Source organism: Tachypleus tridentatus, chromosome 4, assembly GCF_004210375.1.
Source record: "Tachypleus tridentatus isolate NWPU-2018 chromosome 4, ASM421037v1, whole genome shotgun sequence".
Taxonomy (NCBI): Eukaryota; Metazoa; Arthropoda; class Merostomata; order Xiphosura; family Limulidae; genus Tachypleus; species Tachypleus tridentatus.
In genome coordinates this window covers 740,426-753,385 of record NC_134828.1, presented here as the reverse complement: position 1 = coordinate 753,385, position 12,960 = coordinate 740,426, and the positions used below count along the sequence as shown (strand labels likewise).

The following is a 12,960-nucleotide window of genomic DNA, read 5'->3' as shown; positions in this document are numbered from 1 at the left end:
TTATTTTTTTCAAAGTTCTTGAATAGTGGAGAGGTGCCAGAAGATTGAAAGTTGGTTAATGTTACTCCTCTTTTCAAAGGAGGAGGTAAAAATTGTCTTAGCAGTTATAGACCTGATAGTCTTTTGTCAGTGGTGGAGAAAGTTTTTAGAAGTTTGATAAAAAGCGCTTGACAAAGTTTTAAATTTTTATGGATAATAAATACGGTTTCATCAGGAGAAAATCTTGCCTTACTAAACTTTTGTTATTTTTTGAAAATGTTATTGCTTATGTAGGTGAGAGTATAGATATAATATTTCTAGATTTTCAGAAAGCATTTGATAAGATGCCACTTAAAAGACTTGTAAAAACAATCTTTCTAGGTGTGAGGAAGAGAAGAGTTAGCAAATTGGATAGGAGAGTGGCTGGATGGAAGAAAGCAGAAGGTTATTACAAATGAAGTTCAGTCAAACCGTATTAAAGCCACAATTGTGGTACCTCAGGGCTCATTGTCAGTACCTTTACTTTTTGTGAGTTACATCATTGACATAGATAAGGAACTGGCCAGTAAATCTGCTGATTATATTAAGGTTTTGGATGATGCTGGCTTTGAGGAGAATGCTATTGATTTACAAAAAGAACACAAATATAAACGACAAAGACAGCTTTATTTTTCTAATAGGGTGGTTGGCCTTTGGAACAGTTTTCCTGCGGATGTTGTGGATGCAGTTAATTGAATAAAGATTTGAATAATAAACGATGACTTCGAGATATCTTTTTAGGAGTTAGTTTGATTCAGTGGACGGGACAGTTTAAATGGACCACAAGGTCCCTTGTTATTCTTTAATGTTATCATATATGTTATGTTAAAATTATAAAATATAAGAAGCATTTAGCACATATGTTAGTTTTACATTGTATGAATATACTAAAAATAGATAGATCAAATTATCTTGTCGTATAATAAAGGATAATATCATTTTTTAAGTTTTCTAGTCTATATGCATTCATGGCCAGAACATATTTTCCTGTAAGTTTGTGTTGATTAACTGATGTTTAAGCAGTCCAAAACATAGTGACTAGTATTTAAGCAATTAGTGCCAATAAAGATTATTGCGTTTCCATTCTCATGAGATAAATGAAATATTTTCCATGAATATTATTTGAGAATATGTTATTTATGCAATGATAGTTCTCTATCACCTACTAATCACATGTGACATGCTATATTGTATCTATTGTATCTAATAATTTGTAAACCAACCAATCTTTTTATATTTCATGTATGTTATATACTTCTAGTGATCAGGGGTTAACAAACGTAAAGAGATGGATGAAACGTTTATTCATAATTACATGCTGAATATTTGATTGTGAATTTTGGACTTAAAAATTTACTGAGTCCAACCTTCGAAATTTTTTTTGTATAAGTGTTTTGTTTCTGTGATATTTTCAAGCTTTACAACTTGCATTAAATATTTTAGTATTTTAATGTGAAATAGCGCTGCTAAAAGTATTCCTTTATTTAAAATACAATTCTAATTAAGCTATATTTATTAAGGTTGGGAATTATATGTTAGCTAGAGGGAGCTACGGATCATACTAATGAAGGTAAGATCGAGAATTTGAATAACACTATCTAAAATGGCGCCCCCATTGGCACAGCGGCATGTTTGCGGACTCACACCGCTAAAATACGGGGTTTCGATACCCATGGTGGGCAGAACAGAGATAGCCCATTGTGTAACTTCGTGCTTATAGTTAAACAAACAAACAAACAAACCTAGAATGCACACAAAAGTCTAAAAGATTTGACGCCAAAGTGTATAGTAAATTAGGGGGGCAGATAATATATAAGGTTCAGTAAAGTAACCAATAAAGATAGTTGAGAAATGGTAAAGAAAATACACTTATTTCCAACCTGCAGAGTAAATCAGAGAGCATATTTTCGTTTCAGCAATGAAATGGTAGAATACAAATATTAAATCACATACACCTCTTTTTAGCTTGTTGAAATACTCCTAACCTGGAATGTCATTGCTTACACAACATGGATTAGGAAATTGTATTTGGTTTACACTTATTATCGCTATTTCTAAGCCACCTGGGCTGGAGTAATCCAGGAAGATACTTCATTAGCCTGGATTAATCCAGTTATGGCACTATTGAATCACGTTCCAGAAGATAACTGACCGGCCCGGCATGGCCAAGCGTGTTAAGGCGTACGACTCGTAATCTGAGGGTAGTGGATTCGCATCCCCGTCGCGCCAAACATGCTCGCCCTTTCAGCCGTGGGGGCGTTATAATGTGACGGTCAATTCCCCTATTCGTTGGTAAAAGAGTAGCACAATATTTGGCGGTGGGTGGTGATGACCAGCCGCCTTCCCTCTAGTCTTACACTGCTAAATTAGGGACGGCTAGCACAGATAGCCCTCGAAATTCAAAAAACCAACCAACCAAACAAACAAATAACTGACCAGTTCATCAGATTAATATTACGCACAGAGACATCACAATTTAGACCGAATATTTTACCAAATCAGCAAAAAACATATACTGTTCTCAACCAGGAAGCAGAAATTCTTCAACGCCTTTGTCGCAAAATTTAGTGTGTTTGTGGAACTTCATTCGAATCAGGGATGGAACTTTGAATCAGACTTGTTTGTGGGAATGGATCTCATCATTTGGATTATAAAGATCACGGTAATAGCTCTTTATCCATCTTATAATTTTAAAATGCCTGCAAATGTTTAAAGGTGTTAATGCCATTGAAATTCGGTAAACGTTTTTTACCAAGTTTGAGGAGCGACTTCAGGGTCACTAATTTGTTCCTTTTCAACTAATTTTGCGTAACGCACTTGTAATTTACAAATTAAATGTTTTATTCTAGGAATTAGACAGAGAAAGAAAGAATATTATTAACAATTTCGTTTTGACGGCATAAGATACAATGCATATGTCTGATTATGAAGGCCAATAAGTTAATGAGATAAAATACATTCATTTCATTTAGATGACTTAAAGTTAAATTTTTGTATATGCGTAACCAGCATTTTGATTAAAAATGTTGTATACCGTAAGTTTATTTAAAGTTTCGTTTTCGAGCTGATCACAGGTTTTTACAGTTGTTATGTGTAATTGTAGAATTATAACAAAAACGAATACAATAAAAGTATTTAAGCTACCATTACAATATTAAATTAAAATAAGGAATACCAAATTCATGTAACACGGAGAAACGATCATTGCTCGCGAGTTACTAAACCATTGTCACGAGATAATTATCATGTTCTTACGACTTATCACAGTTATATTGTTCGTACGGGATCAGTCATCCTGAGGACGAAAAAATCTACATCGTGAGAACGATATTAGTAGTTTGTATGACTTAAATGTCTGTGTCGTTCGTACAAGATAATTATCTTGTTCCCACAAAATCATCTAAGATAAGGTATATATATTCCTTTTTAATTATTTTGTAGTGATGTTAAAATTTCACCTGCATAACTAAATTAATATTTATTTTTCTGTTTTATTTATTATGCTTAGCAACAAACAATTTGTTTTGTTTTGCTCTATGCAGTTTATTTCATTGCATATGAAAGTACACGTACCTCAAGAATATGATTAATAAACTATATGTATTAATTGTAATGTTGGTTGGATCAGATTCAGTAATTTTATTATGACATAAACTGGGTGTGAGATTCTTCGGAAGTGTTCTGAACGAGCAAATCAGTCTTGGATCACGTGACTAAGCGTCACAAAGTCCTTTCAACACCACCACCCAGTGTTAAAACTAATATTCCTGATAGTAAGCAACAGTAGTGGTGTATCACGTAGAATTAGAACGTACATGTGTAATATTAGAAAGTATATATTCGATATACTTGGAAGGAAGAATATTCTTAAATGATTTAATGGTAGGTTTGATATTTTAATTTATATATATATTCTTATATGTCTTGCATTTTTCCGTTTTATATATAAATACATGTGAATTATAAGTTAGGCCTACGCTATGGTGAATTGGAGTTGTTTTGTGGTGATGACACTGACATTATTATCTATTACCAAACGGCAAACCAAATAATTTAGGTTATGAGTATCATTAACAACTAATTACCAAGTTTAAAGTAATTGCATGCTCGAGTGCATGCAATAGGAACAGTGACACAAAGATTTAAAGTGTTGAAAATCCCCGTAAGTAAGAGTTTAATTATCAACTTAACTACACATGGGAGAATTATAAATATTTATCTATTGAATGGCAGTGAAAACGTTATATGCCTTGGTTTGTTTAAATGTAGAATTTTTATAGTTTGGTCTAGACTAGAAATAATACGATGTGCACACATTGATGACAGGCTGATAGTAACGTTGCTAAATAAATATCACCATAGTTTTAAAGGAGATTTTTTCCATAATTCTAATGACTTTATTTGGCCTACTTGCTTTAGTATTTGGCTCAACAGTGATAAGTATTCTTATTGGTTTAAAAATGTTAAATAAGTATATATATTTCGTAAATAACAAGAATTATTGTAATTTTAAAATGATAAAATCGCGAGCATAATACAGTAGTATCTTCTTTACTCATAATGTTTATGTAATACGTTTTACTAGAAGAGTGGATAAAAATTACTATTGTTAATGATTAGTCTTAATTATGAGTGACAGGTAAATTTATTCGGTGTATTCGATGTTGTAGCATAGAAGTGCATGTCAAGCTTTCTTAATATTAAATAATACTGATTGGACAAATACGAGAAAAATGTTATTGTGAGATAGTTTTCATGAGATACATCTTAGATACTTCGCTTTAGTATAGGGTAGTCTTTTAACCAATCTTAAATTCCAGCAAAATTCCAAACAAACAACCTAGCGAGAAGTAATGTGTTTTTAAACCAAAATAAAACATTAAAACCATACTAAGAGAAACCTAATGGAAAGAAAGGATTTTAAAACCAAAATAAAATGTTAAAACCATATTACTTGTTTTGTCCACAAAAAACTTATTTTTAACTTAAAAGTTATTTCTGTAATGTAAAACAATATTTGTTTCTAAAACATAATTCTGCAAAAGGAATAGTATATTTATATTTTGTTTATTTTATATGAGTTGCCATCTTTTCATTTAATCGTTGTAGTAAGTTTATATCATTACTAAACCAAATAATTTTGGTTATCAATATTACTGTAATGATGAATTACCAAGTTTAAGTTATTGCATGCGCCAGTACATTCAGTATGAACAGAACCTCAAAACTTTGAATTCAGTTCAAATTCCTGTGAAACGGAGTTTAATTATCAACTGCACATGCGAAAAGCTATAGGGCTACGTTTTATTTAAGCGAAGAATTTGTAAGTTAGAAGTTAGATTAAGAGAAAACAAAGTTTGCTCTATCTCATGATAGATTAGTATTTAGAATAGTTCTAAACCAATTGTAGCTAACAGTAACAATTAGATTACTGGAATCAGTTATTGGCTAACAGTTTTAACCATTCTAATTGGTTTATAAATTTTAAATATATATTTTTCGTGAATAAAAATATTATAAGTTTAATATGTCAATAAAATCTAAACATAGTGCAAGAGCATTTACAATGCTCATTATATTTTTAAAAAACTCTACCGATAGATACCTGTACTATTAGAGTGTTGAAATAAGCTATGAGAAACGATCGTTTTCATGCACTAGATTAGTGATAGCGATCCTTTCTAACCCTGGGTGTCAAAAATTAAATATTTTCATGATCATAATTAAGTGGCGTGTATCATACATAAAGTGTCACTGTTATCAAAAGAACATAGCAATTTTAATAATAAAACTATATTCTAGTTCATTTGAACAATACAGGAAAAATAAAAATGATAATAAAATGTTTTAAAATTACCATTTTGCTTGTTATTTAGTTTGGTTTGTTTTGAATTTCACGCAAAGCTATATGTACTAGACGTCCCCAATTTAGCAGTGTAAGACTAGAGGGAAGGTGGTTGGTCATCACCACCCACCGCCAAATATTGTGCTATTCTTTTACCAACGAATAGGGGGATTGACCGTAACATTATAACGCCCTCACAGCTGAAAAGGCGAGCATGTTGAGTGTGACGGGGATTCGAACCCGCGACATTCGGATTACCAGTCGAGTGCCTTAACCATCTGGCTATGTTGAGCCTGTTATTTAGTGACTTATTTGTTGCTGTACTCCTGAAGAAAGCTCTTTTATAGCAGGAGTGTAATTCGTACATAATAATGCTACAGAAGCAGCACTGACATCATCAACCAATCTGTTTCTCTTGTTCGTTTTGATGTTATTCAAAGTTGAGAACAAAGTTTCGCAAGAGTAAGCTCATGAAACAATTGTCACTATAGCTTTGGTAAGTCTTTTAAGAGTGTCAAAACTTTCCAGGATGCAGTTCCACACTTTCAGAGCTTCATTATCAGAATTATTATTCACAAGCGGTCTCGTTCGAGTGTTTCTAACTCAGATCTGATATCAATAAATTTTTGCTTCCAGATTGGAAGCTGAATTGGAACTCTGCTAACTGCATTTCAGAGTCGTTTAAATCTAATCATTCAAACAAATCTAATTTCAGATTTGTAAAAACAGCTTTATCAGGAGATGTTATAAAATGTATTGTTCCTTATAACTCTCTGAACTGCACAAATCTTGTTGAAAACTGCTCAATTATAGCGTTAAAATTTCAACAAATTGTTTTCGAGCTTGTTCCAAGTCATCTCTGTCTTGACACTTCATTTCATCAAAATGTTTTTTAACCTATGATATTACTTATAATTTCTACTTTCCAAGTCACGTTTAAAAATGTTGAGCTTGCTTTCAAAGCCTTTGATCAAGCCAAACATTACATCAACTGTTTTTTCCAAAACCTTGTAATTTAATATTGAGTTCATTCAGATGTAATGACAGATCAGTGAAAAACGTAAGTCTTCTAAGCCCAGCCACATCAGTTAAAGTAAGGAAACTGTTTTGTATTTTTCATATAAAAAAAATAACCCGATTTCACTTAAGCATTCCACTCAACGTTCAAGTACTTTACCGCGACTTAACCATCGCACATTATTTATTGTACATAAGTAATTAATTATAAACTGAATTAACTTCATTTGACAGTGACATAATTTCGGGCACAGCCAATGAATCTATCAAAGTGACTATTTTTGTCACAACTGCCATTACATCATTGACTTATTTTAAACCTACATTTGCACACAATATCTTTTGATGTATAATACAGTGAAAGCATACAAGCAGATGACCAACAGTTTCTTCACAAATCCAACATTTCGTCCAATCATATTTGAGGCAACATCTGTCGTAACTGACACTATTTTAGACACATATATCTGTTTATCACGAAGCATTCTAACAACAACCTCACTTATATCTGCTCCTGTTGTATTCAGAAGCAAATTTTTTAATTTAAGTAATTCCTCATATATTGCATTGCCACTGGGATATCTAGCAATAATAGCTAATTGAGCCAATGACGTAGCATCGGTAGTGTCACCGAGACAAATAGAAAATAAATCAATTAATTTTCTATATCATATTTTATCTTCATCACTCTGTTTTAATAGTATATAAAGCAACTATTATTTTGAAAGTCATCAAATACAAATGGTGCACATTTCACAAAAGTTTTCTTATTGAAGACTCCATCACTAAGTGAGTTTCCATGCTGGACAATAGTATGTGAAATACAGAAGCTTACAGACACTAAATTTGAAGGCCCACTTACAAATTTAAGTTAGTTGTCTGACTGAGACTGTTTATTTTTTTATTTGTAATATATATATAAATTATTCACGTTCTCAGTTTTTTTTCTAGAAGCCACTGGTGGTTAGTTTCGGAATGCCTTTTCACATTCCAAGTTCCTCTTACAACTGTTGTAGTACACAGGATGCACAGAGCTTTGTCGTTCGTATTAATAACACCATATTTTTCAGTCCACTAATCTTGTAAACTTCTTCCGCTTCCTTTCTTTGACAGTTTTATTTTGTTGTTTATCGATTCTGCTATTATGATAAGGATGAAATATTAAAAAACAATAGCAATTCAGTATCGGTAACACAAGTATTTAATGTGACAAATGAATGTTAGAACAAGTAAAACGATGAATTAATGTTAGGCCTGACTAGTTTCAGCGATACCACAGTTAATAAAGGTTTATAGTCCAGTCCACCTATGTTAATAAATATAGGAGAACATAAAATAGGTATTAAACGGAAAGATCATCAAATAGATAACAGTTGACTGCTCCGTATTGCATCGACTGTTTGATTTTTCTTTTCTCCTTCTCGAGTATATTTCAAATAATTTTTGTATGCATTATGAAATTTATAATTTTACATAACGTGTGATTAATCAAAGGAATTTTCAGTGTTTATTTAATCTTTTTTTTTTTTTCTGTTCACTTATTACCTTGTATATCCAAGGAAGAATAAACACATTTAAAATTTTGATGTGAATTAAACTACTTTATTTAACATAAAGGGGCATGTGTGATGCGGAAACAATGGATCCTCAGACTTACCGTGTGTCGAGATTTAATTTTTTTGGTTTAGATGCCAGTGGCAGTTAAACAGTCTATACCACACTTAACAGAAAGGACTTTCTTGACAGTGTTAAGTTTCCTTTTACGAAACAACACATAAATAGACTTGAATAGTTAGATTATGTGTTTCAGCGTATGTTTCTATTGAGCTCTTTGTGTTCTTCTCACCACAGGTATTGAAACCAGGTTTCTTGCATTATAAACCAACATAGTTTCAGTGTAAAAGAACAATAATGTGCTACTTTCCTAAAAATCGACTTAGGCTTTATAAATTCCATCATCTCTTCTATGTACTGTATGTATGAAATTATGGGTCTAGTTCACAATCGTATACTAAAGCAATATTAAATTTTTTATTTGATAGTCCCCCTGTGAGTCAGTGTTAAGTGTACGGACTTTGAAAGTCAAACTCCGAGGCTAGATTCCTACGGTGCGCAGAGGGCGAGTAATTCATTGTGTAGCTTTCCGTTAAATTAAGTTAGCAAAACAAATAAATTTTACTTTGCAGCTTTGTGTGTGGAATAAGATTATACTGAGTTTGTGGAAAAGTAATCTTTTTTTATATACTTGTTATAGAAACTTGATGTAAACGAGAGTTTTTGAACACTGATTGGAAAATAAAATGTAAACAATGTTCACTGGTTACGAAAATGTAAAGTAAACAAGGTAGTAAAGCATTTTCAGAATTTTGATAGGAATATTTTGTTTGTTTTTGAATTCCACGCGAAGCTACACGAGGGCTATCTGTGATAGCCGTCCCTAATCTAACAGTATAAGACTAGAGGGAATGCAGCTAGTTATCATCACTCACCGCCAACTCTTGGGATACTCTTTTACTGGCGAATAGTGGTATTGACCGTAACATTATAACGCCTCCACAGCCGAAAGGTCGAACATGTTTGGTATAAGGGGAATTTGATCCCACGCTCTTCAGATTACGAGGTGATTGTCCTAACCACCTAGCCATGCTGGGCCTGGAAGGAGTAATAGAATAACAAAAAAACGTAATTTACTTTGCTCATAAAGATATGATAGTTTAATTTTTAAAGTATATTAACAAATTTAATCTTTTGATTTGTTTAGCACATTGGACTGTCTGTATCCTGTCCACCGTGGGGCTTTCAACCTAGGATTTTAACGTCGTAAGTCTGTAAACGTACCGCTAACCTGTCGGTGACGGCCCGGCATGGTCCGGTGGTTAAGGCACACGATTCGTAATCCGAGGATGGCAGGTTCGAATTCCCATCACACCAAACATGCTCGCCATTTCAGCCGTAGGGGCGTTATAATGTGACGGTCAAGCCCACTATTCGTTGGCAAAAGAGTAGCTCAAGAGTAGCTTTACACTGCTAAATTAGGGACGGCTAGCGCAGATACCCCTCGTGTAGCTTTGCGCGAATTTTAAAAACAAACAAACCTATCGGTGGACAAGTTAAACACTCCAAGTGTGTCCGAAATTGCCTGTGTAACATAATTATTTAGTTTCTGTTGAATGTTTTATGTAATATAGAACATATAGGTTATTGTTTGGATAATACAAAGTACAAAACGAAAAAAAAATTGACGTATGAAAGTTTATACAGTCGATTAGAACCGAGAATCTACGTATTATATACTTCTACAGTTGTAAGTTAATAAACAGTATAAGTAGATAGAATTGAATTATGTGTCTTAGCGGTATGCCAGTTGGTGGTTAACAATCACATAGAAACAGTAAACTCTTACGAATAGACAACAAGTACAACCTTTATCTCCATTAATCGTGTAGGTAACTATCATTTTACAAAATATTTTGAATGCAGTAATATTTGGATAATTTCGGAAATATGTTTGTAAAGTAAAGGTTATTTGCAATGACCTACAACTGATTATTTTAGGTATGTGTGTTATTAAGACGTAATGACATCTGTTAGCATGTTAGAAGTATCCGCAAAATGTAGGTTCTGAATATTTTATGGTGAGAATAATTTCAAACACTGATAGCAAAGGAAAAAAAAAAATGATATAAGATTTAGAGAAAAATAAACGGTATACTTATTAATAGTGAAATTGCAATTTTTTTCTAGTTTTTAATTCAGTAATTGAACTTGCTGTTGGAGTGGAGAGCTGAGATTTCCACAAGACAAAAATAAGAATCAAAAGTGAAACTCAGAATCATGGAGATACTCCCACTTTTATGTTAAACGCAGTGTACAATCCCTTAGTCCTTAGAATATCTACGTTAACAACCATTTTAAAACCAACATATCAGAAAGATAAATTCTAGATTGATAATAACTTGTCCAAATCTGTACTGTCGCCTGAAATGAGCAAAACTTTATTTCAGTGGGCCATACAGAAAGAGGGCCAAACAAGTACAAGCTGTATAGAGTAATTGTTGAAATATGTAACCTTTACTTGAGGTGGAGTGTTAGTGAAAGTTAATAATTCCTATACATTTGGTTTACCTTAAATATGTGTGCAGAATACGTGAAACTTATAAAGTAAAATAAAAATAATATAAATATATCTGAATAAAGATTATGAAAGGACGAAATTAACAGTTCTTTTAACTGCGACCAGTGTGTTAAAAAACAGTCACGTATGTGTTAATACATTAAAAAAAACAACAAACAACAACAAACAAAAGCAACAACAAAACTTATGAATTCAACTGTTCAAATAATTTTTATTTTTTAGATAGTAAACGTTTTTATTTAGAAATAGACTTCTTATAGTATGGCAGTTTAACAATTTTCATTCTGGTCTGATCAAATGACATTAAGAATTGAAACAAAAAGAATTAATCATTACAAGTAAAAGTAATCCATGTATAAATGAATGAACCTTAATTAATATGTGATCAACAAACAGAGAAATATATTTTATTCATACCAACCAGTTTTACAACAATGTTTTTAACTTATTAACATATAATTGATAAAGCGTTCTAAAGAAGTTATTATAGTGATAAAGGAAGTTAGAAACCGAAAGGAAGAGATTACGAAAAACAATTACCTTATAAGAATGTATATACTGTTTGATTTGATAAATAGGTCTTAGTAGGGTATATATTATGTAAAATGTGAACAAAGTTTCAAAATGACTATAGACTGTTTTCATAGTGATGAGCACCGGCATGGCCAGGTGGTTAAGGAGCTCGAGTCGTAATCTGAGGGTCGCAGATTCGAATTCCCGTCACTAAATATGCTCATCCTTTCAGTTGTGAGGGTGTTACAATGCGACGATCAATCCCACTATTTATTGGTAAAAGAGTAAACCAAGAGTTGGCGATGGGTAATGACGATTAGCGCAGATAGCCCTCGTGCAGCTTTACTCAAAATTCAAAAACAGTTATAATGACGGTTATATGTTACGTAAAGAATTGTGTTTGTTTTTAGCATATCTCTATAATGGAGTAATTTTGCTCTGTTCGTCACTGAACTCCGAATTATTAGGTTGAGGAATAATTCGTGAGCGTTTTTTAAATAATTTCATTCAAGCATTACATGCAAGACTATACAATACTTCAATGCATGAACACATTACACCCAAAACATTTATTATGATACTTTATTTCATGTAATACCTAGGTATATAGTATGCATTGTTTTAAACGAAATTGCAAGAAATTAAATGCGAAAAGCAGATGGTGTCGAAAATGCTCGATTTTGTCCACTTGACATTCCATTTAATGAGCTGAAAATGAAAGCAAAAAAGACATATGAAAATCAAACACACCATCTATTAGAGCAAAAAAATTATCTACCAAATGACATGAAATATTTTGCGAAAGCGTTTCATTTATGAATATATTTTTTTAACTTGAAAAAACGCTCACGAATTATTCCTCAACCCAATATATCATTGTAAGTCTATAAAATTACAGCTGACTCACTGGGGGACCCATGTAAAGGGGTGAAAACGTTTGTGATTTTTTTTAAAGGGATGAAGTAAAAAAGAAAACAAAAATACTTTTAGTATAAAAATATAAAAACACAAATAAATATTGGGAAGGACAAAAATCAATCACAAAATATATTGAGGTGGAAAGAATTGTTTGGTTTGAATTTCTCACAGAGCTATAAGAGGGCTATCTGCGCTACCCGTCCCTAATTTAACAGTGCAAGACTAGAGGGAAGGCAGCTACTCATCACCATTAACCGCCAACATTTGGGTTACTATTTTACCAACGAATAGTGGAATTAACTGCACATTATAACGCCCTCACGGCTGAAAAGGCAAACATGTTTGGTGTGACGGGATTCGAACCCGCCACTCTCAGATTAGAAAACGAAAAATCCGTGGCAAGTATTTTATTTTAAAGGAAGATGAACTTCCCAACTGGGATGTTCAGGGATATTTATATCCCTCTTCGCCCCGCTCGCGATAGAATTTTGATTGTGTAGATTGACCTAGTGAA

At 32.6% G+C, this 12,960-nt stretch overlaps 1 protein-coding gene across 1 annotated transcript in view; it reads left to right on the top strand.

Moving 5' to 3' along the window:
- The first annotated feature begins 381 nt into the window (after positions 1–381).
- The window catches only part of LOC143249993 (complement factor B-like), a 39,906-nt gene continuing 27,327 nt past the window's right edge, over positions 382–12,960 (top strand). The window contains exon 1 of the mRNA XM_076500627.1: positions 382–488. The gene's annotated coding sequence lies outside the window, so the exon portion shown is untranslated. The remainder of the gene's footprint in view (positions 489–12,960) is intronic.